The sequence below is a fragment of the Perca fluviatilis genome, chromosome 6 (genome assembly GCF_010015445.1).
Source record: "Perca fluviatilis chromosome 6, GENO_Pfluv_1.0, whole genome shotgun sequence".
Lineage (NCBI taxonomy): Eukaryota > Metazoa > Chordata > Actinopteri > Perciformes > Percidae > Perca > Perca fluviatilis.
In genome coordinates, this window is record NC_053117.1 from 11,691,110 (window position 1) to 11,715,568 (window position 24,459).

Consider the following 24,459-nt stretch of genomic DNA (forward strand, 5'->3'; position numbering starts at 1 on the left):
GAGAGATCAGACGACAAAGACCATTGTGGCTAAAAATAATGGCCCCTACATTATCTAGATACAGATTAAACAATGTTGTGCAAAAGGCTTAAGTGATGTGAGCATGGACAGAGCATGGACAGCACGTTGATAGGCCACACCCCCTTTCCAACATGTTACAACATGCCCTGGCTTGTTAAGTTTTAGTTTATAAGTGAAGTTTCACTTGGTGTTCATGTGCGTCAGTGACCACAAGTAAGTGTTATAATTATATCGTATAGATATTAGTTAATATTGGTGATTTATACAGTAAAGTTTAGGCTTACTTACCAACTGTTTATGTAGCAATTTATTATCGAGTTTGCATTAAGTGACAGCCTTTATCTCTGTAGTATGTGTAGCCTATAGAATGGCATTCTTATTTTAGTTTACATTTTCAGGACAGGTTTAGCGCGGTTTATTTTAAGTAATTATGGAGAGTAATTAGTCTCAATTGTGAGTTTTATGTTAGTTAACATTAATGTTTATTTTTTCTTTTCATTAGAACTACACCTACATGGTTACAAAGTGTATAAGGAATAGTGCCCGTGCATCTGTATATGTTTAGGTATATTAAACCTTTCAAAGGATATCCCTGCCTTCCGTGTCCTGACTAGTCACCCCATATCGGTGAATTGTCCTGACCAGTAAAAGCCCCCATTACAGACAAGTTACAAACACAGGTAATACAGTATGTAAGTCATGCCGAACACGTGGCAACAACAAGAGGGAACCAACTAATCTCCATAGCCACCTACAACACAACCACAAAGAATTGTCCAAAGAGTTAAAAGTATCTGTCAGTAGCCATAGCAGAAAGATCATCATCAAATCAAGTAGCAGCAAAACAGCCAAACAGACGTCCATTCATCAGAGTTTTGCAAGTGTTACTCCCTTATATACTGTCTATGGTTACTCCTTATGAGAAAACGTCCAAGCGCCACAAAAAAATAACAAGAGTCCATCGCATGTTATTTGGCAAAGGACATCATGCCTATGGATGCAGTGAGCAGAGAGGGTTTTGTGAGTCTGATTAAAGAGCCCCTATTATGTTTTTGGGAATGTTTCCCATCTTTTAGTGTGTTGTATAGTTCTATGTGTATGCAATAGATGTATAAAGAATAGAAAAAACACATTTCACTCCAAATGCAGCTCTCGCTCTCACACAGACAGCACTTTTTCCTCAACTGCCTGAAACACCTCACCCACATTCCTGTTTGAAATTCCTCAATTATTCATTAATTGTCATTAATTGAGAAAGCCAGCCCAGTTTGTAATATGTGCTACCAATGGGTGCTGCCTGAGCAAGCACAGCCCGCCCAGTGGCTTGTTTGAATTTGGTTGACCAATCACAACAGAGTGGGCCAGCTGACCAATCAGCAGACTGGGCTTTTCAGGAGGGCGGGCCAAGATCTCAGTGGTTTCGCCCTGGGCCTTCCAGTTCAGGTTTGGTTTTTAAATGCAAAACCTAATACAGAAACTACGCCCTCCGTTTACTCTCACACTTTTCTGGTTGATTTACCATTATCCATTGCTCTAACTCACCGGTTTATTTTTTATTTTTTTTTAAGATTCAGATTTTAACCCTGGACCTCTGCGTCGAGGCATAAACCTCTAGTATATGTGCGCCCGCTCTACCACTGAACCAACCCGGCCACTAACTCACAGTTTTAATTGTATTTGCTGTGTATGGTTCTGAACTAACATAATGTCATACCTGGCTCCTGGGCACTGCTAAGGTGCCTTGAACAAGGCTCCATACATACAGTACAGGCCAAAAGTTTGGACACACCTTCTCATTCAATGCATTTCCTTTTTATTTTCATGACTATTTACATTGTAGATTCTCACTGAAGGAATCAAAACTATGAATGAACAAATATGGAATTATTACTTAACAAAAAAGTGTGAAATAACTGAAAACCTGTCTTATATTTTAGATTATTCGAAGTAGCCACCCTTTGCTTTTTTATTAATAAGGGAAAGAATTCCACAAATTAACCCTGACAAAGCACACCTGTGAAGTGAAAACCATTTCAGGTGACTACCTCATGAAGCTCATTGAGAGAACACCAAGGGTTTGCATAGTTATCAAGAAAAGCAAAGGGTGGCTACTTTGAAGAATCTAAAATATTGTGTATGTTTTCAGTTATTTCACACATTTTTTTTTTAAGTACATAATTCCATATGTGTTCATTCATAGTTTTGATGCCTTCAGTGAGAATCTACAATGTAAATAGTCATGAAAATAAAGAAACATTGAATGAGAAGGTGTGTCAAAACTTTTGGCCTGTACTGTAAATAACATACATACATAAACCAGTAATTGCACTTTTTTCCTACCAATTATCTCACATGAAGCACTCTGGCATTCTCTACTGTGCTGCATCCCCAAACAACCCCAAAAGGAAAAGACAGACTAACCCTGTTTTTTCACTGGGCGCGCCTGTACTGCTTTCTGCCATACCATACCGGGAGCGTCTCAGAAGCAGAGCATCTTGTCTGCCCGACTCGTAGATTTTATGGTCTCTAAAAGTACTTGAAAAACCAATTGCGTGTTTACTCCAAGCACTCCTGGAATTGAATTCCATGCCTTCTCTTTGCTGGCATTGCCCTTATAAAAAAAGATGTGGTGTCTTTTTTATTTTTCACCTCCAAGATGAATTTCTCATATACGATATTGGGGGGTGTCTTTTGGTAAATTGACTGAATGCTCTCGCTGTTCCACTTCCTTCCCTGGCTGTTTGAATGCCCCGTGGCCTAGTGAAAATAGACCTGGCGCATATCATTAGCAGAGAAGAGAGCAGCTTCACGCACGAAGGGCCGTGTTTGCTCGCGAGGGTCGGGCGCCTCCAGAAAGCCCGGTTGAAAATAGGGGTTAAGTGAGATTTAGGGTTTCATACGTGAAACCAGTCCATCTGATGAAGACCTCAGTTCTTGCAGAGAAAAAAAAAAAAAAAAAAAAAGGAGGACACTGATTTAATAAAGGTCCATTAAGAGGAAAATCCTGGACTATATGACTACAAAAGTATGACAAGCCTGCAACCCAACTTCTGGACATGGCATGCTTAATAGATCCCAGATTCCCTGTGCTACGGTGAAGAAAGCTAAAACAAAAAAAAGCTGGAGATGGCTGTTTAAGCAGAATTCAACATATACTTGCGGTCCCCCACCATTGACAGTGAGGCAGACCAACTGGCTTGGAGGAAACTCCACCACGTCCACTTCCCACAGCTGAGCAAACTAGCCAGGATGTATCTTTGTACACCTGCAAGTAGCTCGCCCTCAGGGAGGCTTTTTAGTACATCAGGAAATGGTTTAACATGTCAAAGCACATGTTTAAAACCAAGCAAAGTAAACATGCTGGTTTTCCTAGCCAAGAACTTGCAATAATAAAGCATGCTCATACAAGTGTGCACACACAGACACACACATACTCATACATGCATGTACAAACACACATTACATTTCATATTGCCCCTATAGTGTGGGTAAACGTGACCTTGATTTATACAAATAGGTGTTTGCAGGGGTTAAATTGGGATTTGTTATGTGGGGGGGGGCTCTCCCTAGGTGGGTCTGGGGGTATGCCACAAAAAAATTTGTGTTGTAATGTGTTCTGTTGTAATTTCTTTTTGTTTTATAAAATTGGTATCGAAAACAATAATCATTTAGGAACCGGTATCGAAGTCCGGGTATTGGTATCGAAAACATTTGAACGATACCCAGCCCTTGGTAATGAGAGGCATTTCATTTGAATAAAATGACAAGGTTCAAATTTAATTATTTGTTTTCAGATTTGTATTTGTGCTTCAATTTTGCCAGGAAACCAAGTTGTGGATATCTCTTAAGCCCGGTTCAGACCGATGATTTGCAACAAGATGAGTTACAACTTGCAACTACTTACAATGTGCTGGTCTGCAACGTTCTGAAACCTGCCAGTTTACACAAATGCGATGAAACGGTGTATCATCTCAATAGCAATGACTCTTTACTTCTGTTTCTTCCCAATTTTCAGGCTTTTGTACCTGGATATAAGTTGGAGCATTTTAAAATATGAATGAGGATAGAGATCGTGAAAAACTTCCTTCAGTTGCAATTCTAGTAGTGATGAAATGGCGAAAAGGTTTTATTTTGCTGATTCACTGCTCCTTCTCTTCAGACTACTCTCTAGCTCGCTCGGAAATATACCATGCTTGCGGGCACTCGTTGAGCCTCAATCCAAAACTGCCATTTCGACCAGTTGACAGTAACATAGAAATAAAATTAATTATGGATCATAAGCAGACTTTACCAGCTGTTAAAACAGGTGACGGCCCTTAGGACTGCACAATAAATCCTTTATTTTATCATTATCGCGATGGCACAATAAACATATTGCGAAAGACACTTAAGAGATTTTTTGGTTAGTTAAAAGAAAATATCAGTAGAAAACTGCACTTTAAAATGTAACTTTTTCTTCTTTTTCCTTTTTTATCTTTTTAGCGGTGCCTTTATTTTAACTCAGTGTTCAATTTGTTTAATGAAAGAAATTTGGAAATTATTTCCGTAGGTTTGTTTTTGTTTTAACTCACCATTGGCATGGCTCAATCCGAGGGTCGGGATAAACTGTTGTCTTTCAAATTCCCTCGGTATGCAATAGGATAGCACTACAACCAACCAGAGCAACGAAGAAGGTAGCGAAGCTAGTTCATAGATTACACTTTTGCCATATCCGGTCGGCAAAACTCCGAATACATCTTCCTTTTTTTAAGAATGTTTTCAGTGCTGTTCTTTGTTCTTTTCTCAAAGAAAAGCTTAACTCTAAGTCGTCCAGAAGACCGCTGTTCCCAGCAGCAGCAGCCATAAGCCCGCCCACCGACTCTATACATGATGTGATTGGCCTGACTAGAATTTGGTTTTTCCAACGGAGAGTGCCTAGACCCCCCTGGCTGCTGCCGCTAGGGTGCGTCTAGATTTCTAGGCTAACCAGATGCAGCTTTACAAGAAAAAAACATGTTGTTGGAATGGAATTATGTATTTGATTTTTTTTATTCAGTGTGCATGGGCTATTCACTGTCTGGGGACTATGTTGGCAGCGAGAACCTAAAGCAGACAGACATTATATTTGTGTATTTATTGCGAGTCAATATTCAACAATGATTAGAGATGTTCCGATACCAGTATCGGTATCGGCTCAGATACTGCCTAAAATGCTGGTATCGGTAAGTACTGGAGTTTATGCACCGATCCGATACCACATAATAAAGCCCTAAAGAAAATCTACTTTAAAGTAGTTTATTTATGTTCTTTTTCTGTTATAACTGACTGTCAAACTTCATAATAAAAGAAAGTTCTGTGGCATTCATTGTTTGGGTTTGTCAGTTCAGTTCAACCTGAGCCAGACCGAAAACAAAGATAGAAATAATATCACATCCATACAGGGATAGTAGTATACAGTTGTTAAAACATAATAAAATATATGACACACTGGTATCGGATCGGTACTCCGTATCGGCCGATACGCAAGTTCAGGTATCAGAATCGGTAAGCAAAAAATGGTATCGGACCATCTCTAACAATGATATCACATTTTTCTGATATTATGTAGCCCTAATGGTTAGCATTGCTAGGCCTCTATTCTGTTGCAAAGAGCAACCTGTCAATCAAAGGGTAGCCATGCCCTAAAGCATACCCTGTGTTGATGTTTATTTTACTCTAAATGGGACCATATCTAATTACAAATCAAGGAATATCTGTGTGTGTGTGTGTGTGTGTGTGTGTGTGTGTGTGTGTGTGTGTGTGTGTGTGTGTGTGTGTGTGTGTCTCCTGCATGCGCAGTACAGCCACTGGGGCGGGGAGCTTTTTGCGGTTCTCCAGCTCTGCTACCAACGAAGAGCCTACGAGCCTCTGTACAGCAGCAGGGGGCAGGTTCAAAGAAGCGACTAGCGACCAATCTAGCAACTTCCTGTAGAAGAGAGAGATGCCAGTGTTGTCCATAGAGAGAGAGATCTCAAAAAATAAATTGCATTTATGTGTTATAGACACATTTCAATCAGTACCAAAAAAAATTATTCAGATTTGATACCAAGACCCATTCCAGAAAATGTTATCAATTATCAACACTAAATTCCATCCCAAGAGCAAACTTGGTGAGTACTGGGGTTCTCAAACATTAATGTACATTCAATTAACTCAACCTTTTGGGTGGGAGGAGCTGGAGCACTGCTGGATGAGTGCATCATGGGAGGGGAACCAGAAAACTCAAGGGCTGACTCATTAAATACCCACAGTCGACAGCAACAATGCAATCATCTTAGTCACACAGCACTAAGCCACACATGATCATGACTACACATGAGAAAGCTTGTGTGAGAGTTTGCAAACACCCCAAACTCCTTCCTCCCTGACCTCGCATAAGAAACCGCTATAAAAACTTTACTTGTGCAGTTTAAATGTAGACATTTAGCGTCACTATTATGTGTATATGTAGGTTTAAAAAGTTCTTTCAGATTGTTTCCAGGCCAGACTGTCGTACAGCTGATTCAGTCCACTGATATTTATACCACTACTAATAGTTGTGACTAGTGCTATGCTGCCAGAGTTATCGGCTGAACCTTGAGCTTTAGTTTCATCCATCTGGCAAGACTGACAGCAGCTGCTTCAAAGTGGTTGCTTTGAAATACAACATGGTTGATATGCTACTTTTGGAAAAGTCACTCAGCGTAATCACATGACAACCAGACTGCATCAGACAACTGAGGGGAATCAAAGACCTCATTCATTTCAAACAATTGAAGACAGCAGGAGATACACTCAAAGATAATGCTTCCCTTATTTGACTGTCCGAGCTGCATTAGACACGTCAGCAAATTCAATTCAATAATTTCCACTGACCATCCACTTTCCGACTTAGCACATCCCTGATTAGACAGATTTCATGGCCAAAAGAAAAAACAAGTTCCAACAAAGTGCCAGCTCACAACAATGTGAGGATGTGTCATGATTACTTCATTTCTTAGGTATTTTAGTGCTAAAAGAGCCTATTCAGAAAGCATGGGGCATGAATGTTTAAATTCCTGTATGTGAAGTTCTCTTGATAGTGTGAGGGTGTCTTTATCTACCATTAGTCAATGACTAGGGATGGCTTATATATCAAACTGTGGACATAAAAATGTAAGGAGAGAAAGTATGATTACCAGAGAGCATTTCAGTAGCAAACAGCGAATCACCAATTGTTATTACAGTTATTATGTTTTGTATATTTAAGGGGTAGGGTGAATTTCCCACACTAAGGTTCCCTTGTTGCAGGCTCCTACTAAGGGTCAAAAGATAAATCTGAGGGACACTAGATGATTGCTAGAAGAGGAATGAAGAAAATCAAAGTTCTGATACACATTTTATTTTTAAGTTTTGACTTTCTAATCTTTGCTTTTATAAGCAAATGATAATGGCTAATTACCTCTTTGATGAAAAAACATGTAAAGTACCCAATAACTATCCAATAGTAAAGCAAAAAGTACTATATTTCCCCATTGTAGTGGAGTAGAATTATAAAGCATACAGATATACTCAAGTACACATACCTCAAGCTTTTACTTAAGTACACTGTAGTAAATCTACTTTTACTCTCCACCGCTCTTCATGGGTAATGTAGTATTTAAAGCCTACCCCCAAATGGAAATAATTCAAACTGACCTATTAAGTTTTTGAATTATCCAGGATCTGTATTTACGAACATTGGGGACATTGGGCCAGCAACTTCTAATTCATAACTCAATACTGGAATCACCACAGAATTACTTTCCTTCATTAGGTTATAATAAAGTATGTGAGATTTAGAGGTAAGAACATATCAAGTAGCAGTATGAGCTGCTGCTAGGAGTCAGCTGACTCTTTGCTGTGCTGCAGCTGGCTACCAGACTAATTGTCCAGGGGCCTCTACAGTGCTGAGGGCAGCCATCACCTCTAATGATACTACCATGTGGTCTTCCATCGCTGTGGTAATCTAATCAAACTTGCCATACACAGCGGCTTGTCTTATCATAGACATCAGTTCAACAGCTTCAGCATGTCTTGATCAGAGTTGAGACCAGACCTCTATTTAGTAGATGCACAAGAGAGTCCCCCTGCCCCCCTCCTCATTTCTCAACAGTGCCTCAACAAAAACATTCCACTGAGATGGACCCACAGGCTGACTCATAAATTTAGACTGTTCTCGTTAGAACTGAAGCAAGAGGGGCGGTGGTGCTTGTGTAAAGATCTAGAGCACCAAACTAGTGCAGATTTAAACATGCTTACTCGGTTTATTAGAGGCAGGGCAGGACATTTAATTCAAACTTTTCTCTGAAGCAGATCTTCAGAGTGCACGTCAGCCAACAGGCTTTTTCCTGGCTCAGAAAGGTGGACCACCACTGCTGTTTAGTATTTGATCCAAACTAAAGCTGCAAAGATTAATCGATTAATCTAATCATTGTCAACTATTACATCAATCCGCAACTATTTTGATAAATCAATTAATCGATTTGAGTCATTTTATATGAAAAAAAGTAATAAAAAAAAGTCTGATTCCAGCTCCTTAAATGTGAATATTTTCTAGTTTCTTTACTCTTCTGTAATAGTAAACTGAATATCTTTGAGTTGTGGACAAAACAACACATTTGAGGACATCATCTTGGGCTTTGGGAAATACTAATTGATATTTCTCACCATTTTATAGACCAAACTACTAATAGATTAAATCGAGAAAATAATCGGCAGATTAATTGACTATGAAAATAATCGTTAGTTGCAGCCCTAATCCTAACTAACTCCGAGGCACATAAAGTACATACAATATACTTAAAGTAATTAAAAAGAACTCTTATGAACATCAGGCATATTAAAGAACCAGTTATATTTACATGCTCAGGCCTGTACTCAGGTGTTTAGTTTTTTCTACTAAATCACAGAAAACAGATGTAAATCACCGACAACTAATATAAATAAACTTTGAGGAAGGATGGTTATGTATCATCAAATCAAATTTGTTATGAAGAGTGTTGTGAGCTTAACGCCGCTCTTATAAATACTTTTATATTGAAAATGTATATAGTGACTGTGTATACTGCGATACGTATAAAATCACATATAATTATCATCTGGCTCTGTTCTCCCTGACCAGGTGATGACCTAGAGTGTCAGGCTGAAGTAAAAATTAGGAGTTGGGGGGAAAAATAGATACAGCATAGTATCGCAATATTTTCTGTGGCAATACTGTATCGATACACGGATGTTATCAATCTTTTATTATATAAATTGCACATGAGAATTTAACTTTTTGGTACTAGAATAGTAAAATAAATAGCTTTTTCAGTCCATAGATGGTGGAGTTGAGTTATCCTTCTGGGGCGACAGTGTGACAGATACAAAGTTTTCCTTTGGGGACATAATTTAAAGTTGAAAAAAAAAAAAAAAAAAAAAGGTAATAACTTGCAATATCTCACAGAACATTGCAATTATGTTAAAAATGCAATAATATCGTATCATACGTTTTGTGAATATACTATATTAAAAAAGGGGCCTATTGTGATTTCCACCCCTATTAAAAATGCACAAGTAAATGTGCGAAAGTAACACAGGACAGTTATGGCGCTTTTCCATTACATGGTACCTACTCGCCTCGACTCTACTTGCCTTTTTTGGTTTTCCATTACGAAAAAAAGTACCTGGTACCTGCTAACAGATACTTTTTTTAGTACCTCCTCAGTCGAGGTTCCAAGCGAGCTGAGGCGAGCCGAAAATGTGACGTGAAACCCTGCAGGCTGCTGACTGGTCGGAAAGAATCGTCACTGATCACTGCATTGCTAGCGAGAGACGGCATTTTTAAATAGTTTAGCCAGCGGTGTTTTTGCTGCCGGAGGCTCCACGAGAGTTTCTCCGGTAGTACAAGTGGCCTGATGTTTATAATTGTGGCGCTTGTGTGTGTGTGTGTGTGTCGTGTGTGTGTGTGTGTGTGTGTGTGTGTGTGTGTGTGTGTGTGTGTGTGTGTGTGTGTGTGTGTGTGTTGTAGCTGGTGAGCGTGGCGAAGTGAGAGAGTGACGGCGATTAGCGTCAAGCACAGTAGTGACTCTAGAGTCATATATATGTGAGAGAAACAAAGTGTCTGCCCTGTTCTTTTCTGACCACGGTGGGAAATCTGGAGCAGGAAAAGTTAACTATCTTGTTGATTTCATGTTGTTTACGGAGAAGGAGAACCAGGAAATGAGTCGGGGGGGCAAATGCGCTACCAAGCCACGCCCACGGCAGTCGCTATGACGACCAGCCACGCTGAGGTGGTACTAAAATCTGCAATGGAAAAGGGACGCACAGTGCGCCGAGTCGAGGCGAGTAGAGTCGAGCAGGTACCATGTAATGGAAAAACGCCATTACAGTTAGGCCTGCACGATATAGGAAAAAACTGACATTGCGATATAGATATGGAAAAACGCCATTACAAAAAAAACGCCAAAAAAAAAAAAACGCCATTACAGTTAGGCCTGCACAATATTGGAAAAAACTGACATTGCTATATATATATATATATATATATATATATATATATATATATATATATATATATATATATATATATATATATATAAAAAATTTACAGTGCTCCTGGCAAAGTATTCGGCCCCTTGAACGTTTTGACCTTTTGCCACATTCCAGGCCTCAAACATAAAGATATAAAACTGTAATTTTTTGTGAAGAATCAACAACAAGTGGGTCCCAATTATGAAGTGGAACGAAATTCATTGGCTATTTCAAACTTTTTTAACAAATAAAAAACTGAAAAAGTGGGCGTGCAAAATTATTCAGCCCCTTTATTTTCAGTGCAGCAAACTCTCTCCAGAAGTTCAGTGAGGATCTCTGAATTATCCAATGTTGACCTAAATGACTAATGATGATAAATAGAATCCAGCTGTGTGTAATCAAGTCTCCGTATAAATGCACCTGCTCTGTGATAGTCTCAGAGGTCCGTTAAAGCGCAGAGAGCATCATGAAGAACAAGGAACACACCAGGCAGGTCCGAGATACTGGCTGTGGAGAAGTTTAAAGCCGGATTTGGATACAAAAAGATTTCCCAAGCTTTAAACATCCCAAGGAGCACTGTGCAAGCGATAATATTGAAATGGAAGGAGTATCAGACCACTACAAATCCACGAAGACCCGGGCCATCCCTCTAAACTTGTCAGCTCATACAATGAGAAGACTGATCAGAGATGCAGCCAAGAGGCCCGTGATCACTCTGGATGAACTGCAGAGATCTACAGCTGAGGTGGGAGACTCTGTCCATAGGACAACAATCAGTCGTATACTGCACAAATCTGGCCTTTATGGAAGAGTGGCAAGAAGAAAGCCATTTCTTAAAGATATCCATAAAAAGTGTTGTTTAAAGTTTTGAGACACACCAAACATGTGGAAGAAGGTGCTGTGGTCAGATGAAACCAAAATCGAACTTTTGGCAACAATGCAAAACGTTATGTTTGGCGTAAAAGCAACACAGCTCATCACCCTGAACACACCATCCCCACTGTCAAACATGGTGGTGGCAGCATCATGGTTTGGGCCTGCTTTTCTTCAGCAGGGACAGGGAAGATGGTTAAAATTGATGGGAAGATGGATGGAGCCAAATACAGGACCATTCTGGAAGAAAACCTGATGGAGTCTGCAGAAGACCTGAGACTGAACGGAGATTTGTCTTCCAACAAGACAATGATCCAAAACATAAAGCAAAATCTACAATGGAATGGTTCACAAATAAAATACCAGGTGTTAGAATGGCCAAGTCAAAGTCCAGACCTGAATTCAATCGAGAATCTGTGGAAAGAACTGAAAACTGCTGTTCACAAACGCTCCATCCAACCTCACTGAGCTCGAGCTGTTTTGCAAGGAGGAATGGGCAAAAAATGTCAGTCTCGATGTGCAAAACTGATAGAGACATACCACAAGCGACTTACAGCTGTAATCGCAGCAAAAGGTGGCGCTACAAAGTATTAACTTAAGGGGGCTGAATAATTTTGCACGCCCAATATTTCAGTTTTTTATTTGTTTAAAAGGTTTGAATATACAATCAATATTCGTTCCACTTCATGATTGTGTCCCACTTGTTGTTGATTCTTCACAAAAAATTACAGTTTTATATCTTTATGTTTGAGGCCTGAAATGTGGCAAAAGGTCGAAAAGTTCAAGGGGGCCGAATACTTTCGCAAGGCACTGTATATATGTATATATATATATATATATAGAGAGATATATATAATTTTTTTTGATATGAATTTTTTACTGATATGAAAAAAGACAAAGATGACATAAATAGCTCTATTTGGAAATAAATCATTCTCGACAACTGTGGTAATTTTGTAGGGGAGTGCATCTACACAGATAATTTTAATTAAAAAAGGATCTTTGCTAATGTGAACCATTCTTTTGTTGAACTTTAAAGCTTTACAAACACCTAAGCAAGTAAGCGCTGTGACTACTCTTCTGAAGTGATTTTTGAGAGGGAATTTAGGGTCGAAATATGCTGGTTGACTGACATGACACCATTGTAACCATATAATACTATCAATCCAGGCTAAAGTGTATGATATTAATAATTCATGCATGTTGCTTCCTCTAATTTTCAGGTTGTGGTCGACTAGCAGAGTCAGCTTGTTGGTTTGATAAATTGATCAACATCGATTGTGACTGGTGGTTCGCTGTGCATGCAGACCTGCATGTCACTCGCACTAACAACAAACTGTGTATCCAAGATACCAGTGTGTCATATATTTTATTATGTTTTAAAACCGTATACTACTATCCCTGTATGGATGTGATATTTTGTCTTTGTTGTCGGTCTGGCTCAAGTTAAACTCTTTGTGAAACATGAACTAACACAAACAATGAATGGCACAGAACTTTCTTTTATTATGAAGTTTGACAGTCAGTTGTAACGGAAAAAGAACATGGATAAACTACATCAACGTAGATTTTCTTTAGGGCTTTATTACGTGGAATCGGATCAGTGCATAAACTCTAGTACTTCCCGATTAGGCAGTATCGGAGCCGATAACGATACTGGTACCGGTATCGGAACATGTCTAGTATTTTTTCACAGACATCTTCAACCCGGCAGAACAGATGATCTGTGCAATCATCACAGTTTCAAGGTGGTATTAGTGATAGACCGATTTTATCGGCCGGCCGCTATATCGGGTCAATATTTGCGTTTGATATCGGCATCGGCCGATACGCGGCTGCTGCGTTCGCAGATAGCTTTTTCCCAGTATTATTTACAGACAAGCATCCACAGGAAACTCTGTGTTGCTGGAGACGCTGTAGTTCACGTGCAGACCATGCACTGCCCCTCCACCACTAGCACCATGGCAGTCTTAAATTACAAATCAAGCAGTTTATTTCAATAAAAGGTTAAAGGGGTTTACATTTTTATGATGTAAATGGAGGGAGCAAAAGCAGTATCGGCTCCAAATATCGACTTAAGAAAATCGTCAGCCCGTATCAGTCATAGGCTAAGGCTGATGAAAAAAAATCTGCATCGGCACTTAAAAATTCATATCAGTTGATCCCTAGGTGGCATATGTAGAGCTGGGCGATATGGAGAAACTCAACTATCACAATATTTTTTAACAAATACATTGATATTGCCGTGACTTTTGGCGCTTTCACAAAATATTTACACAATCAGAGCAGCTAGAACAGTCTGGTGAGTTCAGAAATTACATCATTTAACTATAACATAGCCTTTAAAACAGTGAAAAGATAACACGTGTCATATTGCGATAGATAGATAGATAGATAGTAGGGATGCACCGAAATGAAAATTCTTGGCCGAAACCGGAAACCGAAAAAGAGGAAACCAAGACCGAAAACCAAAACACATACAGTATATAGTAGCCTAAGAACAGAATAGCTTACCTATTATTATTATTATTATTATTATTATTATTATTATTATTATTATTATTATTATTATTAGAGGCACTTTCTTGCAGGATTTCACTGAACATATACAACGAGGGTGCATATCCCTCATCTGGTGCAGAGAGACAAGTCTTTTTTTCTGTTCTCTGATCTCCTCCTGCGCGCGCTGCTCGCGCCGCGCTCCGCCTCTCCCGTCTTCGCTTTCCGCGATCCATCGCGCCTGGATCATTTCGTCGCCCCTGCTTTATTTCCGCATCCAAGTAATGGTCTTTATAACGCGGATCAAGTACAGTCGCAATGAAGTGCAGAGGATCCGAATAGATCTCACTGAAACGTGTGCTGACAGACTAAGAGCGTACTTTTCATTGTTTTCACTCCATGGTCCGTCTCAACCTCTTTGCTTATGAGACGCTTTGCAGGTGGAACGGATCGGGTACTGACCATAGACAGTATATAATGGACCAACAGAGCCCGTTGCTCTGGACGGAGACCAGTGAAGGCTATTAGAAGCACTTTTCCGGTGATGGCCAGCTTTACTGCGCAGCCTCCAACTGAGAGAGACAGCGTAAATGTGACGTGAGCAACGTGTCTAAAAGTTGTAAGTCTTCTGGTAGCTGTGCCAAGAGAAATCTCAATCATTCCCAATCTTACAGAGACAGAGAGTGTAGGTATATGTAAGGAGATAACATGGGCACAGGCTAATTATTGCTAACTAAAATGCTAGTTAACATCAGTAATTAAACCTAAACAGCTCATGTAAGTCGAAACTGCCTGCAAGCTTATCCTGTACTATACGGTAATTCCTCTACTATGTGACACAACCCTATTTTTACAAAAACGTCCGCTACGGAGCCATAACGTGAGGTACAAGGTAATGAAGCCTTTTATACATTGTCGTGTTTCTTTAGAACTAAACAATGGACAATTAGAGTCTTTAAACGCTTCAGATGTAAAAGTTATTCGCTGTCAAGTGGCGCCAAAATGAATGCTAGTCAGTGGAATGCTAACGGGAGGTGGTGGCCAGGTAGCAACAAAATGGCCCCATAGGAGGTTTGAGTTCTGAAGCGAAGTCGCGGTTTCTGTTTGCGTCATCACAACATTTCAGCCGTATTGTTTCGGTTGATAAAGGTATTTAGGCCGGACGCCGAAAGAGCCCTTTTGGGCCATTTTCGGCCGAACGTTCATGGATGGATGGATGGATGGATGGATGGATAAGATACCAGCCCTAGGTATATGCTGAAATGTTGCTAGGTAATGTTGAAAATAAAGACCTGTATGCTTGTTTTTTTCCAGTCAGGTGTAAGTAACTCCAGTGTATCAGAGCTACCAGAGCTTTATGATGATAAACCGAAGTCCAGTAAAACTTTGAGGAAATGCCAAGTGCAAAATAAACACTCTAAAACGTAGACAGAAATGACCTATATGAATAAGTATTCCTGTAGCCTTAATTATGGAAGTGCAAACTGAAGACACTATGCTGTTTTTAGCTACTCTACTCTTAGCTACCCTTTCTCGGGGTTTCATTGTGACGTTACCTCACCAGAAACATTCTGTGGCTCTGTTTGTTAAGGTTTTCCTCATAAGATCATTTCAGACCAGGGGCCTGTTTCACAAAAGCAGAATATATAAATCCAGGATAACTGATAAAGCGAGGCTTGACCTAGTCTAATCTGTGCATCCTGGCTTGGTGCGTTTCACGAAGGCCAAGCCAGGCTGAGGAGGAGCGACTAGGTTGAGCCATGCTGAAGTAATTCAGATAGATGCGCGTCCACGGCTTTCCTCAAAAGACCGCGAGGTCGATCACAGATTTACTGATGCCAAAATGGAGAATACGCGTTGTACATACTTTATACAGAGTGAGCAGCAGCTTCTTTTGGAAGTATGATGACGTGAAACACATTATTTGTATAAAATAATAATAGTGAGAGTAAAGGGAGGCAGGCCAGTAGGCCTACAGCCCGATCCGTCAGGGGAGAATTCAAGCCCGATCCGGCACCTCTCTCTAGGAAGAAACCTCGGCAGACCCAGACTCTTGGTAGGTGGTGTCTGACGGGGCCGGTTGGGGGTGTGATGAACAGTGGCAAATAATAGTCACATTAAAGAAAAATGGAACAGTGACTTTAAAGGGAGTTTTTCCTCGCCACTGTTGCAACAGCCACTGCTAATGCTTGCTCTTGAGGAAATTACTGTAATTGTTGGGGTTTTGGAATTTATAGTGTGGTCTAGACCTACTCTATCTGTAAAGTGTCTCGAGATAACTCTGTTATGATTTGATACTATAAATAAAATTGAATTGAATTAAAAAGAAAATAAACACGGCCGCTGTGAAACGTAATTGTAGCCTAAATATATACATTAACTGACCACGGCTCTGAATTGAAGCCGTCATAATCATTCCATTCAAGGATTAGGCTAAATCATTTGCACAAATTAACAGTTGTACTCTTTGCCTTAAAAGTGAGCAGAAGATAATGTTACTCAGGAAATTTACCATGAAGATCAATTTTCTATGACGCTGGAATATGATGTGTAAATATCTCTTTCACTCTGTTCCTCTCTCTCTCTCTCTCATGGGCTAAAATATACATTTCCTAAGTCATATTAACTTCCACCGCTCGCTTTTAATGCAAAGTGTACAACTGTTCGTTTTTGCAAATGACAGTGACTCATTGAATGGTTTCAGTTAAGAGCGGTAGTTCATAAATGTATATTTTTAGACTATCATTCAGTCGGTCCGCTATTATCTGCCACACTTTTTTTCGCGTTTGTTTTATTTTTTTAGTTTCCTTCTCTACATATTATATGCCTTACTCCCTCATATGTATGGACATAGAAAATAAAGACACTGAAGAAATTGGACTCTAAAATCTAGAAACTATAAAGATAATTAAGTGATAAATCCCATGCACACTGTAAACATGAATGGAACAGAGTATATTCATCAGTTATTTCCCCCCAGCAAAATATAAGGTCAAAAACCATTGGGGTGTCCTCTCCCTGTTGTTACATGAATGTACAGTAGCCTACATCACTAGATAGTTACGGGTCCAGTGTACTAAGACTATCATTTGGGAGGATTGTACAATTAGGATATGTTCTTAAAATTGTACAATCCTCCCAAATCATAGTCCCAGTTTACTGGACAACATAAATTGTGTGCTAAGAATGCCAAATACAACGCACATGGAAGTGGAACAAACATGATCCTTATTGTTAAAGAATTAAAAAAAAAATTAATCAACTAAAATAATTCAAGGTGCATTGGTCAACTATAGAAATGTACAGCATTGTATGTATTGCCCTTAGTAACAGACTTCATTTAAAACACATTTGAAATTTGATCAGCCTTTTCTAATTATCTCAACAACTGCCATAATATATTCATCAAACTTCTAACAACAATATGTGAACAGCAGTCTTCATACAGCAATCTAACAGTAACAATTACTGCCACATGAATAATTATTTAAAAAAAATAATGGTCACAACTTTAAATAATATCAGTACTTAACTGAACAGCAATATGCACCTGTTGTATTTTAATCCAGGCTCAACATGGCATCATGACTTTGAGTAAATATATACGCCACTTTCATAAAGCCAAATGGCGTGTTATTTTACGCCATTTTCAGCTATCCACGTGTATGATACACGCTGGAAACAGCTGATGTAAACAGACCCACCACGTGGCCTCGCCACGTTGCGCGTCACAATGATATCGCTCGGCGAGAACAACGTCACACGCCTGTCAAGAAAAAAAAAAATGGTTGAGTTTAGGAAAAGAACACAGGGAAAGGCTTTAGTAACAAAACAGTGACAAAAACGCGGAAAATAACGACTAAAACACGCTTACGACAACAACAAATGGTTGGGTTTAGGAAAGAAACATTGGGTAAGGCTTATTAAAAACAAAAAATTAAAAACAAAAAATGGCAAAAAAACGGCCAAAAAATCGCCACACGTGGGGCGCGAACCCAGGTGAAACCCAGGTGAAAGTCCTGTGTTTTACCCATCCGCCACCCCAACCTACCTTCTTACCCAATCCCCCGTTCCTTTATACCACTCGCTACGGCGGAAATGGACTCACAATATAGGCCAATGGTGGCCGATTTGCGTTGATATACACGCAAAAATGCGATTATGCGTCTTCATAACACGCAAAAACGGAATACAAATTGCTGGGTGATCAGAAAAGGCTCCAGGATTAAATAAATCCTGGCTGTTAGCCTGGTCGGGAGCAGGCTAGCTGCACAGAATAAATCTCCATGGTGATTTATGTGCCTCCGCTTCCGTGAAACCGAGTCAAGGCTAGCCAGGATAACTGGGAAATCCCGGCTTAATCCCTTATCTTGGTTTTGTGAAACAGGCCCCTGCTCTGCTTCCAACAGAGAGAGAGAAAAAAAAAAAAAAAAAATTATATTATATTATATTATATATATATATATATATATATATATATATATATATATATATACATACATACATACACACACATATAGTGGGGTCCCAGCAGCAAGTATTTCCGCTACTTGTACCGGTTTACAACAAGCCTCTCTGTGCTGAGTAGGATGTGTGTTGAAGGTGAGAATGCCACGCCCTGCTGGGCCACAGAGAGTCGGTTTGTTCTCCACCAAACACTCCTTCCAGAGCTTAAATATTTAACAGAGGCAGGTAAAAACACTCCACATTAGGATTTCCTGTTTCCTGGCCCCTCACCCAATGACAAAGTTAGCACTGCTCTGTGCATTTTATGAAGTTTGGGTGCCGCGGTTAGATTTTACAAATAACAATCAAGTTGCTCAGAGCAGTGGTTCCCAATGCATGGGTCAGGACCCTCCAAGGGGTCCCAAAAGAAATCTGAGAGGTCATAAGATGATTAAAAGGAGAAAAAAGAAAGAAGGAAATTCAGTTATATTCTTTACTCTAATAATTGTGTTAAATTACTAGTTTGTCTTTATTAGATTTATTTACCCATTTTGTGTATTTGATTGATTGTTTGTTATTGTGATTAAAAGACTTTATGAAAGCTGAATTAATGTAATTTTATTTCTTAATATGTGTATTTGTGTGAGACTGTGAGTGAGTGTACTGGCGTTCAAATGACATATTGCAATAAAAAACAGCTTCTCCATTCGTCTGCTATGTGCACTCATGCCAGTTTCCAAAGAGGAAATGAGAGGTTAGCCAAGTGATCAAGGCCAGAGCCACATTACACACCCCCACATCTCCCTCCAAAGCTGAAGTCACGCTGGAGGTTTTGAGGGAAGTAGAACACGCTGCTAGCTGGTTACATATGACTCAGCTCAGGGATTCAAGGGAACAGTTATTCTTATCAGTAATCAAAGCTAAGTTTTTCAAACAGTGAGGTGACAACAGATAGGTGTGGCCTATTCATCAGCTGGTCATACATCATCACCTGAATAAAATGGCACTGAGTGAACATGATTAACTCAACTCTGATGAGGAGTCATGTCCATGTCTTTTAAATATTTGATCACTGGCACAGTGGTTTAATGCCTTCTCAATCCATCAGGAATGAACAAAAAGAGTGAATATGTGAATGTGTGTAGGAACTGCCTTAATGATAAATCCAGGCACTTCCCTTAAAGCCAACCCGGCACTGGGCTTGTCTTGGCAGCAGAGACTGTGTGGCGCTGCTGTACAGCTCAAGGCCTGGAGGAGGTTTCTATCCAGTCCCACAGACACACGCTTTTTCATGCATTCCTCAGATTCCACATCTGAAACGTGTGTGTGCCTCACTCTGAACTGACCACTCAAGGCATTAACGAAAAAGAGATTCTTGGTCTGTGTTCTAAAACTTTATCCCCTCACAGTAATCAATGCTTCTTAACCAATAGACCGTATCCCCTCATAGTAATCAATGCTTCTTAACCAATAGACCATATATTATATACCTAAAATAGAAGTATTTTAAACTAAGTAAATATAGAACGATAAAATCAGAGCGGCAGTTGCTGGTTGTATTAACCGCTAAAGAGCTCCGGGAGCACCTACCAGCGGCAGTTGTTCAGCCACCAAATAGGTGACTGCGAGCAGGGTACAGACACTGCCAGAAGACGGCCCTTTCAGGGGCAGTGGAAGTCGAGTTAAACCAGAAAAAGTGAGCATCATGACAGTTAAATTCTGGAACCAAAACGAGTTGTTAGGTTTAGGAAAAAAATCAGATTTGGATTAAAACACTAACGAGTCGGGTATTCTGGTTGACAGTATTTTGTTTTCACCGCATATAATGAACGCCGCTCCGCTGGCGAGTAGCTCTATATTCATGGTAGGCCTGCACGATATTGGAAAAAACTGACATAGCGATATATTTTTTTCCTGCGATATGAAAAAATGACTTTTCATAAAATGACATAAATAGCCCTATTTAGAAATACTAAATCATTCTCAACTACTGGGGTGATTTTGTAGGGGAGTGCATCTACATAGAAAATAAAACAGACATTTTCTTATGTGAACTAGTCTTTGTTGAACTTTAATGCTTTAGAAAAACCAAAGCGCTGTGACTACTCTTCTGAAGTGATTTTTGAGAGGGAAATTAGGAAGAAATACACTGGTTGACTACCGTGACGCCATTGTATTCATATAATACTATCAATCCAGATTAAAGTGAATGACATTAATAACACATACATGTTGCTCCCTCTAAATTTCAGGTTGTGGTCGACTAGCAGGGCCTGCTTTGGTTGTTTGATAAATTGATCAACACTGATTGTGATTGGTGGTTGGCTGTGCATGTCACACGCTTGCAACAAACTGTGTATCCAAGAACACTTCAGTCAGTGTAAATTACGTTGTATCAGACACAGACTGCTGTTGTAGATTAGTGTTACGTTTCCAGCGTCGCGGCTCCGAACCATAACGTCAGTTGGGACAGACGCCTTATTTCGTCAGGCTAACTATATCAGCTTTAGCCTGGCTGGTAGCAGCTTTCTGCAGTGAAAAATGTCCGGGAGATGTCGTGATTACGTTGCATTAATCAGGTGATTTAGGTCATCTTTGCAGCGAACATAAAACACTGACTACTGTAGCTTCACTACCCATGGAAAAGTATGCGCATCACTGTGTCAGTGGCAGCTGCTGCTTACCGTCCTTTTCTACACACGGAGAGCCTCACTTCCCATAACAAACCCTGTCAGACTAACGTTACGTCACATGACCACCTGTCTTAAAGGGGAAGGGTCGGCCAGTAACAATCATGTAAAAGGATAAGTTTACTTCTCTATCAAGCAGCAAACAAGTTTTAGCGTCAACATCGCAAAGCCAGGAGAACATTTTGCAGAAAGACATTTTGTAGTCCGCCATTGTCGTTGGCGCTAGCATTTCCGGGGAAAGCTGAGACAACGTATACAGCTACGTAGCGACGTAGTTTGCTGGGCTCTCTAGCCTGTGGAAAAGCTAACAGGTTCGGAGAAGGTTCGCAAGTTGAACCAACTGCGGAACGGCACCAGCCCAGCACTAGAACTAGGTTTGCCTGGGTGGAAACAGGGTTAATAGGTGTCTGGGGCCAAAGGGCAGTTACCAGCTTTGGCCAGTTGGTGATCAATCCTTGTGGCTGGCTATCAAACCAGTATTTCCCCTAAATTGACAGCTTTAGTCTGGCGGGGGTGGGGATTGGTGTTGATACCAACCCACCGAATTCTGTTCTCAACTTGATAGCACAGAGTATTAAAAATGACATCAAACGCAATAACAAATAGGCAAACTTCTTGTGTGGTTGATTGTTGGTTGCATTTTTGAGTTAAAAATAAACTTCACATCTTGCTTATTTTGCTTAATGAAAAGCTTTGCCAATTAGCCTAGCCTTTGCCAATTAGCACTACACACAAAGTGCAACTGACAACCAAAGTGTCGGACAAACTGAAACACTGACCCGACAATGGCACTACATGAAACATCAGTGGATCACCAAAGTCCATAGGATTCAACTCCTGCGGACCATAGATTTCTGTACAAAATTCCGTGACTATCCATTCAATATTTATCGAGATATTTCAGTCTAGACTAAATATAACATCAGTACAAGTATCGTGCAGCGTTAGTATTGTAAAATTTCAAATGACACCTAAAAGTAAGTCTAAGAGGAGCAGCTTTACCCCACTGGTTCCACATTTATCAATAGTAAGGAGTCAGAAATAGAGCTATGATCAGGCCCAAAGAAAATCAGACCTGTCCCTACAAGAATTAACATAGTTTCTGTCCAAGCCTGCAAGAGCACAAACCACAGCAGCAGTTTTGGGCCCAAGCCTGATTAAAAACCTGATTTTCCACTGTAATTCTTTTTTTTTCTTTTTTACATTGAATTAATTTAATTAAAATTAATATTAACAAAGTAAGTGGTATGGCCCACTCTACCAGTGTGCTTTATTATCTATCTGTAAGTTTAATAGATATCCAAAAGATGGCGGTGACACAGCGGTACACAGTCCATAAATTACTCATAACATTACAGGCTGCAGGGTCTACAGATCTGCATTTAATAACAAAACAAAAATGACAAATTTGTTCGAACCCGAACCAATTCAAGCCCGTGGGAATTTTGATTAATTACAGCTTGGCCCAGCTCAAACCGAACCCAGTCGGGCCCAACTGAGTTCAGCAGAGAATCAAAGCTCTCGTCAGAATCATAAAGAGGTTCACATACTGTGACGTATCAAAGGCTGGACCACTGCCTTTCTCGGTTCTTTTCCTATCTTAATTTGAGGAGTGAAAATGGCTAGAAACTGCAATCATTTTGGCTACCATTTATACATTAATTTCCCACTTTGCCTATTAAAGTGACACAGTTCAACAACTCAAGGCAATAGGAAAAAAGCTATATTCATATATTATTTAAAGTGAGATCAAGCCCAAATGACCATGGCAGTTAAGTTAACCTGGCCTATTCTTGGTTAATAAAATGTGTTAAAGTCCATATAGGGTGGGGCTGGTGGATGCAGCTCCACACACATTTCAAAGAAATCAGGCTACCAGTCTTTTTCTCACAAACCATTCACATCGAAACTTGATCTAAATTTGAAGTATAGAAGCCCAATACGCCAAAATGATAAAATGTTTGACAGAAGATTAATCTGAAACTATTTTGAAAATCGGTTACTGGTTTTAAGTCTTTTTTTTTTTGTATTTATTTTTTTTTTTAAACGCAGAAATGGTTCGTTCCAGGCCCTAAACTTTCTGATTTTCTTTAAATTATGCAACAAATATGGAATATCTTTGGGTTTTGAAATGTAGATCTGACAAAATAAGACATTTGCAAACCGTTGTTAGGCTTTAGAAAATTGTGAAAAATGTGTTAGAAGTACACTGATCCCTCTTGGGGAAATACAATTCAATTTCACATATCACACACACACACACACACACACACACACACACACACACACACACACACACACACACACACACACACACACACACACACACACACACACACACACACGTGGAGAGATGCCAGAGTGATGGGGCTGCAAAGTAATTAGGGATTTGGTGCCTTGCTAAAGGGCACCATGGCAGTGCCCAGAAGGTGAAATGGCACCTATCCAGTTACCAGCCTAACCTCTGTGACAGGGTCCATGCAGGACTTGAACTGAAGGGTGGCCGGTTCCCAAACCACGTGCCTACGGACTGGCTACTGTCTCCTATTAGTATCATTTTTCAATTTTAGCTTCTCAAATGTCAACATGTGCTGCTTTTCGCCATTTAAAACCACTGTGAATTGAATAACTTTGGGTTTAAGAAAGTTTGTCTGACACACGGAGGTCACCTTGGGTTTTCGGGATATTGTGCTGGGCATTTTTTTTTTACCATATTCCGACATTTTATAGATCAAACAATTAATCAAGAAACTAATAGGCAGATTCATTATTAATACAAAATAATGATTCGTTATAGCCCTAAAGCAAACAGAACTCAGACCTTAGACAAATAACTGACATCGTATATTTTAATAGTTAACATCCTGGTAACATTGATACTAAAGTAACACTGCAGAAGACAAGAAACCGATAGGCCTAATCATTCAGAGATGTAGCTGCATATAGGTCAAGTCAACAGTATTTTTTCTAGAAATGTGGGGACCTATTACAGTTTCAAATTCGAATTAAAATGCTCTTAGTAAACTGCTTTTAGCCATCGGCTATAAGGACATAAACGCACTTTAAAATGATTAGGCCTACCAAACTCTACAAAAGATTTCATTAGGCTAAACAAAAGGTTTTCATACTTTTTTGGGGGGGGGGGGCTCTTCGAAACTGTTTGGCTGATTGGTCAGACTTATGACCCAGTGTTTAAAAAATCCTGTCAACAGCCACACTGTCCACGCCTTAGCCTACCTTGCGTTTATTGCAACAGTAGATCAACGTTGATACCACAAGCGTTTAAAGCAGTCTAGAAATACACATTTAGTCAGCAAAAACAGTAAGGAGTAGCCTACCAGAGTCACACTAACATCCTGGAAAAATGTCTTCCATTCTAATTTCTCTACTCAGACGATGT

General features: G+C 39.8%; 1 protein-coding gene across 1 annotated transcript in view; it reads right to left on the reverse strand.

The window, feature by feature from the left end:
• The window catches only part of niban2b (niban apoptosis regulator 2b), a 74,147-nt gene that overhangs the window by 49,308 nt on the left and 380 nt on the right, over window positions 1-24,459 (reverse strand). The gene's annotated exons all lie outside the window — the stretch shown is intronic.